Source organism: Macaca fascicularis, chromosome 9 (genome assembly GCF_037993035.2).
Source record: "Macaca fascicularis isolate 582-1 chromosome 9, T2T-MFA8v1.1".
NCBI classification, from domain to species: domain Eukaryota; kingdom Metazoa; phylum Chordata; class Mammalia; order Primates; family Cercopithecidae; genus Macaca; species Macaca fascicularis.
Window position 1 is genome coordinate 68100654 of NC_088383.1, and position 9005 is coordinate 68109658.

Sequence of the window (9005 nt, forward strand, 5' to 3'; positions counted from 1 at the left end):
AGGCCAGGAGCTGCTGCCAAGGAGAATAGGCTGGGCTGGAGTCCAACAGAGACCAGAGAGACACATCTGGCCAGCATAGCCTGGGTGTGCAGGGAGCACTAGGGGAGTGGTGTTTCTGAGATTCGGGGATGACCAGATTGGAAAAGCCACCAGGCCTGCCCTCACCTTTCCCCAGGCCTGGGCTGACACAAATAGAAGGTCAGACAGAAAAAACATTTCTTTTCTTTCTTTTTCTTTCTTTCTTTCTTTCTTTCTTTCTTTCTTTCTTTCTTTCTTTCTTTCTTTTTTTTTTAAATGTATACCTTGGTTGAAGACTCACAGACACCAGCACTGAACCTCACACAGGGAGCACTCCATAAGCCAGACTCCAGGTATCAGGAGGCATCTAAAAGGTGATGAAAAGGAGGAGGTGTGGAAAAACTCCAGAGTTTAGAAGGGACAGCAGTGGACCCTCCAAACAAGGGGAAATGCTTTCAGCAGCTTCTCTCCCTGGACTGTCAATGACCAGGATCACTTCAGAATATAGGGGCGCAAAATTTTCAAAGACCCAAAGGTGAGGAAGAAGGGGAGCCTTGGAGCTTGAAGCGCCTGGCGAATGAGGCAGCGGATACAGTGAGCCTTACAGTCTTGAGAGCCTGAGACCCCCGACCCCAGGGGAAGACGGAGCGACTGCAGGAGGACCAGAGACAAATCACAGGGAGTTTTCAAGAGGCTGGGGAGCAAGAGGTCAGCAACAGAGAGGCTGCAGCAGCCTCCACCGACAGCTCAGGCAGTTGACGGATGCCAGAAGGAGATGGATGACCAGCCTCCATGTGGATCGGAGCCGGAGGGCTGCGCACCCCGCTCAGAGATGACAGCCAAGGAGGGCGGAGGACCCAGAAGAAAACAGCTCTGCTGGTTCAACACAGGGAGGACAGCCATCCCCCCTGCCTGGGGCATTCCCAATGACTTGGAGCCCCAGTGGGCCTGGGGAGGTGGGCTGTGGGCAGTTGGCCCCTGGTCACTGCTTTGCAAGAGCCATTCTTGCCCCTCTGCGTCTGACTCTGTGGCATCCTCACACTCCCTCAAGTCGCTCTCCCTGTCTGCACAGATGCGACTGTTTTTCTGGAGATATCAAATTCAGCACAATAAAGCTAGTTATGAAACAGACACTTGTTAAAGGACGTAGCAAAATCTGGTTTTCCAAACCTAGTACCTTTACCATACAAACACGAGAGACTCTAAGTGATCTTGGAGCCCAGTTGTGGTCCAGTGCTTCTGGTAGCAGAAAACTGTTCTTCATGTATAACCTTCCTTAGAAAACTGAATGTAGGACCAATGAAAGAAAAGCCACTGTGGTTGGGGTAAAGGAGGTGGGTCTCACCCCTGCCTACCCGCTTTCCTCTCCCCATCCCTGCCAGTGAGCCCCAGGGTTCCACAAATCAGAGTTTGGAAACTGACGGATTTGTCCAATCCCCTAATTTTACAAATAGAAAAATGGGATCACAGAGAGAAAAGGGCACTTGTTCGAGACCACACAGTACTCCAGAATTTGGGACCTAGAACACAGTAAGAAGGAACAGTCCTGGTCATTATTTTTCTAGTATCAGAAAACCATGGTGCATGCAGTGTGTGAACAGAGGTCCCAGGAGTCCCTAAACAGTCTCAGGCAAAGCTCCTTCCCCTTGGAGAAGCTGCACACCCTCCAGTAAAGAGAAATCCTCTTATTGCTGCAGAAACTGCTCTTCTCCTTCCTGGACTGCCTTCTTGGGTCTTTCCCTCCTCTTCTTTTCAACAGTCAGAGCAGACGCAGCCCCACACAGTTCCCCGACGCAGGGCCTGGAGCCCTCACTCCCTGCCTCTAATTACCCTGTGATAGATGTTGGCGTTGCTGCTAAAGGTATCTGCGTTCAGCCTTTATGGTCATTTTCCAACAGCCCAGACCTTTTAAACTCTCTTGTGGGAGCAGGTTAAGATGATTATGCAGATGGATGGACCCCGGTGCAACATTATGTCAGCGATGGAGATGTAGGAGCTGCAAATGGGCCATGATTACCACCAAGAGGAGGCTGCTGCAGCCACTGCAAGCCGAAGGGAAGTGCACAAGATCCCTGGGCTCTAAGAGCAGCCTCAGACACAACACACACTCACACACACTCCTCCTCAGCCTCTCTAGTTAGCTGTCTGGCTACAGTCAGACTCTGTTCCCATGGAAACGTGAAATGTCAACCATGGCTATTGGGATGCCAGGAAGACACAGGTCTCCTGGAAAGAGAAGCAGCCAGAACCCAGGAAGGTCCTGCTCTCCAGCTGGCTTGATGGGGCTGGGGAGAACCAAGTCAGATGCAGAGCTGGACCCCAAAGGACAGCACAAAGAGCAGTTCTGGGGACCAGGAGGCTCCGGTCAATCGTTAGACAAGGGCGAGGTTACACATCATGGTGTTGATGCTTCAGTCCTGGGCACCTCCTAGAAATGGGCTATGCATTGGGCTCTGTGCTTCCTAGCAGACAAAGCAGAGAGGAAGACACAGTCTCATTCAGCCTGGTTTCCATAGATAAAAAGGAACTCTCCATAATCGGCCCTCCTTTTCCTGGTTCTAAAGGTGAGAAAAATGTCTCCCAGCAATTTCCTTGGCACTCTTCCTCCTGCAATAAGCACAATAACTAGCTACTTAAGGGCTGCTTCTCCCAACATCCGGCCTTCAGCACAAGCCCATGGTACCATACCTAAGTGGAGCTGGGCGGTGAGGCAATGCTACCTGGAACAGAACACATGGCAAGGTAGGGGATGGTCTGACTTTAAATGAAGGAAAGGCGCGGGCTCTTCTGGGAGATGGATGGGCAGTACAACCTTCTGGTAACCCTCCAGAAACAGAGGGACTCCTTCAGACTGCAGAGTTTATGGTTGTCATCTTGGGAGGGAACCAGCAGGGCAAACATCCTGTGTTCCAAGCAGTGGGTATGGGTGATGTGTGTGGAGCACCTGGAGAAAACAGGTCCTAAACGCAAGACTTACAGCAGCAGGAGCATTGAACACATGATTGCTCCAGGCTCACCCTGGCCTTGGTCTTTGTAACTAATCTTAAGACCACTTGTGAATGGGGTTGACGTTCCATGCTGAAGGACCATGTCTGAGCTAGAGACCCGGGGCTGGGTTGAGCCTGGGCCTGAGAAGGAACAGCCATGGGAAGCCAGGGGGCAGTGATGGGGGAACCAGGACAGGGTGGGAAGCCAGTGGGCAGTGATGGGGGAACCAGGACAGGGTGGGAAGGCAGGAGGCAGTGATGGGGGAACCAGGACAGGGTGGGAAGCCAGTGGGCAGTGACAGGGGGAACCAGGACAGGGTGGGAAGCCAGGAGGCAGTGACGGGGGAACCAGGACAGGGTGGGAAGCTGGAGGCAGTGTTGGGGGAACCAGGACAGGGTGGGAAGCCAGGAAGCAGTGATGGGGGAACCAAACAGGGAGGTCACTGCCTTTCCCATACAGATCCCTCCCCTGTGTCTGAGTTTAGGAGCTTAAGGAAGCCTAGGACCTGTATCTTCTGAAGCCAGGAACTAGAAACAGACAGAAGTGGATTCTTTCTTGTAATAGAAGCAGGGAATCAACACCAACTCACATCGTCCCGCACCATGATTAGAAGCCCTCATTAGCCAGCCATCCAGTGACAGGCACTGTCCTGAGTAACGTGTGTTAATCACACCTCTCTATGCCTCATAATGAGCCTGCGAGGGAGATGTAATTGTTCCTAGTTTATAGTTGGAGATACTGAGGCCTAGAGAAGCTGTAAGACTTTCCCAGGGGTACCCAAGGTACAAAGGGGCAGGCCTGGCAGAGGGAGCCTTCATAGGAGCCCAATAGACCAAAAGAATCAGCATCAAATGGCCCAGCCTTTGGAGTCAAGCTCATATGGACTGGAAACCCAATGTGGTTAGTTCCCTAACTGTGCGACCTCAGCCAAGTGATTTAACTGCTCTGAGCTTCAGGACCTTCATCTGGAAGTGGAGGTTAATTATACCCATCCTTAAGAGTCATTGTCAAGATGAATGAGGTGATGCAGGAAGTGCACCTAGACCCACCACGGCAGGTGCCCACTAACTGCGAGAGAGGGTTGCACTCTGGGAAGGTGAGGGCTGCCCTGTCTAGCGCATCCCTGTACCCGCAGGGTCTCTGAAGGCTGGCACAAGATAAATAGGCACTGGTGAAATAGCTGGGGAACTAACGTGGGCTTTTTTCTTCTTGAAAAGCAACATATGCTCATAGAACATGAGAAATGGAAATATGCATTTTTTAAATGTCATGCCAGAGTCCCACCTCCAAAAAAAAATAATCCCTGTTCTGCTTTTTCTTTTAGGTAAATCATTCGAGTCCTATGGATTCCTCACTCCCAGCCAAGACTTCTGCCACTAGTATTTTAGCCAAAGACTTCCCCAGGCAAACCAAGCCAGGAATTGTCCTGATGCTCATGTCCCTCCTATTGGAGATAGGACCCAAAGGGAGCTACCTCGTCCTCCGTCCTGCTCAGGTCTCTGCTGCCCACCTATCACCCCCACCTGCTCTGCTGCAGTCAATGTGGGAAGTCCTCCCCTCTCAGAAATGCTGGTGACTCAAGTGCTTGCAGCTTAAGGGCTGCCACCATGTGAAGAAAGTGTCCAACTAGACCCTTCAAAACAGAAGCCTTGGGGTGGAGGGAGGAGTGCCCAACAGCTCACTCTGACATGTTTCTGGGAAGTGCTCCCTACCATGGCACGGTCCCCAGGACCTTTCATGACCTGCTCCCTGCCTGTCCCTCACGCCTTCCCATAATGTCATCTCCTATATGTTCCAGTCACACCCAGCATCTTTGCATTCAGCCCCCACTTTCATGCTGCAATCTCTCAACATAAAATGTTCTTCTTGGGTCTGAGCGGCAAACTCCTACTCATCCTTCAAGGTCCGACTCAGACACCACCTCTTCCAAGCCAGGAAGCTTACCCTAAACCCCCAAAGTTGGTGAGTTGGCCCTGCCCTGTGTTTCCACATCCCTGGGCTTGCCTCCACTACGGTCCTACCACTCTAGTATCACGGCCTGGTCACTTGGCAGAGCAGGAGCTCCTGGCAGATGTGGTATGGTAACTGGTAACTGTTGGAGCATTCTGCCACCTCTGGGTGAGTGCACTGGGAGCTGTCCCATATCTATGCCCCCCAGGGTTTAAAGCAGGGCCTGGGACAGAGTCAGGCTCACTGAATGTCCAGGGTAGGAAAGTAGGGAGGACATAACGGGGAGGAGGACCACTGGATGGGAAGACAAGAGGAAGTTGAGTGGGACCCTCCTGTGGGTCTGGGGTTGGCTACTTGGGCCCATAATGTGATGAAGAAACACCAACTCCACGCTGAGAAAGCTATTGACAAGCAGGGCCAGCTGGCTGTCTATGGGACGACCACCAACTGCCCTGTGCTTCTTCTCGCCCCTGTCCCAATCTAGAAGCACTCAGGAGAGGCAAGAGAAAAAACTGCTGAGTCGTATGGCCTTGCGCAAGGGCAGAATTCATGGTGAGAAAAATGCCCTCCTCCCCTAAGCCAGGCAGGAGAAAGGCCTCCAGTAGAATCATGCCTAGAGACAGGAATGCCTCCAGGAAAAGGAGATCAGCGCCTCCCCACCCCAGCTGGACGCTGGCTGAATGCGGAAGTGGGAAGCGCGGCCTAGGGGAGGGCACAGCATACTCCCCGGGAATGTGAACACAGGAAGTGGTGCCTTCTTGTCTGGCAGTCTGTGCAGGAAGGAGGCTGCAGCTTGCTGTAGAGGCCTGCACTTGCAAAATGAAAACAGACCAAAGCTTAGAGGGCTGGGAATAGGATGGGTGATCACTGACCCCATGCTTCCTGGCTTTCCCAGGAGAAAGAACCCATGGAGAGGACCTTGAGGCTCCACATACGCAAGCACAGAAGTTAGAGCTGGGGCGGGACGTGTGGGCTGCCCAGGTGGCTGCCACCCAGATGAAGTCCTTCCTGGGGGCACACTCAGGAATGAGGGAGGCAAAGTGAAGCTGGACACTGCTCCTGAAGACCCCCCACTTCACCTTCTGCATGGAGACTACCACTAGAAAGGGGTCACCACTGAGATGGGCAGATGCACACCAGGCAGATGCAGCTTTATCCAGCCCAAGCAAAAGCCAGCCATCTCACTGAGAGGAGGCGAGTGAAGCAAGATGGTCTCCACCCTTCCCATCCTGGAAAACCCAAGAAAGGAGGAAGAAGAGTGGACTCAAGACGAAAAGCCTGTTTCTCCTTCCCCACTCCACGGAGACAGGTTTGACTCAGCGGTGAGACTGCTGTTTTGTATCAGACCAGAGGAGGTCCTGATACATGAAAGTGGCCAGAAGTTATGGGACAAAAGGAGTCAACAGAGTGAGAGGGACAGGAGAAAACAAAACCATGTAATAACTCCACTCCACTGTGTGGCATCTTCACTAAACTAGTTACAGGGGGAAGAAAGAGAGGCAGATGAAAGAGGTGCTGCAAGAAAGGAAAAGAAAGAAAGAATGGGACAGGAAGGAAAGGTAGACTTGGGCATTGGAAGTCAACACTCAGAAGCAGGTACTAAAGCCAGCACCCAGGTGTCCACATCCTGCTAGCTATTGCTAATCCAAGCTGAACCTCTCAGCAACTGGGCGAGAGCTCCCCTGGAAACAGGCCTGCGTTCCAGGACAGGGCCCCCACTCAACCCAAGGTGCACATCAGGGTCACCTGGAGAATCTTTAAAAACTATCTACCCTGACCCTGCTTCAGCCCAACAGAACCCAGCCTGGTCAGAGGGCTGGGAAATGATCAGTTTTAAAACTCCTCAAGGGATTCGAATGTTCACCCAGGATTGAAAACCATAAGACAAGATGACTCGCAAAGGGTGGTCTTTGGACCAGAAGCAGCAGCAGCACCTGGGAACTTCTAGGAATTCAGATTCTCAGGCCCTGCCCCTCCTCCACTGAATCAGAGTGGGGCCCAGCAATCGGTTTTGACAAGTGCTCCAGGTGATTCTGACACAGGTCAAAGTCTGCAAACCACTGGACTAGAGTCTACCTGAAGAGAAAAGGTGAAGTGGGGGAGGAAGGAGGAAGTGGTGGTGTGGGCTGTGGGGTAAGGAGAACTGTGGGAGCATGGGGCAGTGATGCCCTTTCCAGGCAAACACACCAGGTCCCTGACATCCCATCCAGGCCCACGTCCCCACGTCCCACTCTCTCCAGTTCTTCAGCTCCCCAAAGACCCATGGGGAAAGCCATGAGCACAAGGCATCCTGTGATGCAGACGGTCTTACTCCAGCACAAAATGCTGAGCTCCTGTGAACACGGTCCATGGATTCACTCTTGGTTTCCAAGGCACGTCAGGAGTGAGGGGAACTGCTAGCGCTCCCATTAACCAACCCCGATTAAATCAGCTGAGATTCTCAAAGGCTAGCACCACACAAATGGAAACTAATCATAATAATTTACTAATTGTCTCCAAGCTGGAGTCACTCTAATCTCCATGGACAAAAGACAGCAATTAAAAGTCTTCCAAATTCTAAGAGCTGAGGCTGTACCCTTCTCCCAGCCAGGAGGGTGCAGGTGGCAGGGAGTTGTTCTGAGGACCAGAGAAGCAAGGCAGAGGGAAGGGTACAGGGATGGATGCTTCCTGGATGGGGAGATAGGCAATGATGAGAAGGTCCAGGAACTGAGGAATGGATGCCACCCAGGCTTACTGCTGGGAGTCCTACAAAAGCTCAGCTTGCAGTGGTCAAACTCGCTTGCCCTGGTTTTTATGCAGCATCTAGCTTCTCTGCCACCTCCTCCAGGAAGCCTTCCCAGGCTGCTTCGTGAGAGAATGGGCTGAGCACACAGGTGTGGAGTTACACATTGGAAATTATCTATTCCTATGCACCAATGAGCTTTAACGGTGTTTTACCGTAGAAGAATCTGAGGCTCCAAGAGGCACCATGACTTGGCCAAGGTCACACCTGGAGATACAGCTGGGATTAAAACCCAGGTCTGCAAACACAAGACTCTTCTCTGAGGCAGAGTTAGAGGAGCATGTGGGAAAGTAGCTGTTCTTTTAAAGCACTTTCTACCCAAGTGTCATCTTTTCAACTATTTTTAAGGTAATAAGTTGACAGGAGAGTTGTTTTGACTATGGTGAGAAGTCATTAAAGAAAGCAGTGTAAAAACAAGCCTGTGAGACACACAGAGCAGACAGGCAGAGGGGTTGGAACTTTCTACACGCTGGCTCCCTCTGAGCAATGCACAGGACCCGCCCCCCAGGACCTGCCCCCAGGCTCCCTCCTGCTCACCTCTAAAGCAGCTTCTCTTCTCCAGAAGCCCCCCTAATCTCCTATTACCAGTTCCCAGACCCACTTATGTGAGACTTGACAGCTCCCTGTCTAGACTGCAGACTCCTAAAGTCTTAATTGCTCTTTCATCAACAGAGAAGGGCTGCTTCTTCGTCAAGCAGCCAACCACTCAGGAGTCCTTGTTGAGCTCCTACAGGGTACCAGGCTGCACAGGGATTCAGAGATGCCTGAGGATTTGATGGATCATCTGGGGTCAGAGGAGGACAAGTTCAGACACTGCTTGGCCCAGGCCTCGTGCCAGATGTGAGGCTCCCAGCAAAAGTGAGACTCAAGCCTTCTGGATGCTGCACTAGCCCCTCTCCCTGCCCAGAGGGAGGGTGGGGAGAAAAACTGGCTGCAAACAGCCTCCTCATGTTGCCTTTCAACAACCCGTTCTCAAGGTGCAATGGCCTCAGAGTCCTCCAGACCAATGCCTTGGCACACACTCCCCTCAGCAGGGATTCCTGGGCCCTCACTTATCACTCCACTCCTGTATTGAGCACTAGTATGTGCTGGGCCCTGTACTCAGCTCTGGGAGAGTGGACAAGATCCACACGGCCCTTGTCCTGGAGTGTAGCCTCTAGTGTTGTAGTGATCTGCTAATTTAAGGGTAGGCGTTAATGGGTTACTAATGCTCCATGGGTCCAGCTCCCACTGGCTGCCTGCTTTCTCCCTATCCTGTCTTCTATAC

General features: G+C 52.1%; 1 non-coding gene across 1 annotated transcript; it reads right to left on the reverse strand.

Annotated features, from left to right (window-relative positions):
* Positions 1-410: 410 nt before the first annotated feature.
* Positions 411-528, reverse strand: LOC123566977 (small nucleolar RNA SNORA71). The gene has a single exon (XR_006689690.1). It is a non-coding gene; the product is annotated as a small nucleolar RNA SNORA71 (small nucleolar RNA).
* Positions 529-9005: the final 8477 nt, after the last annotated feature.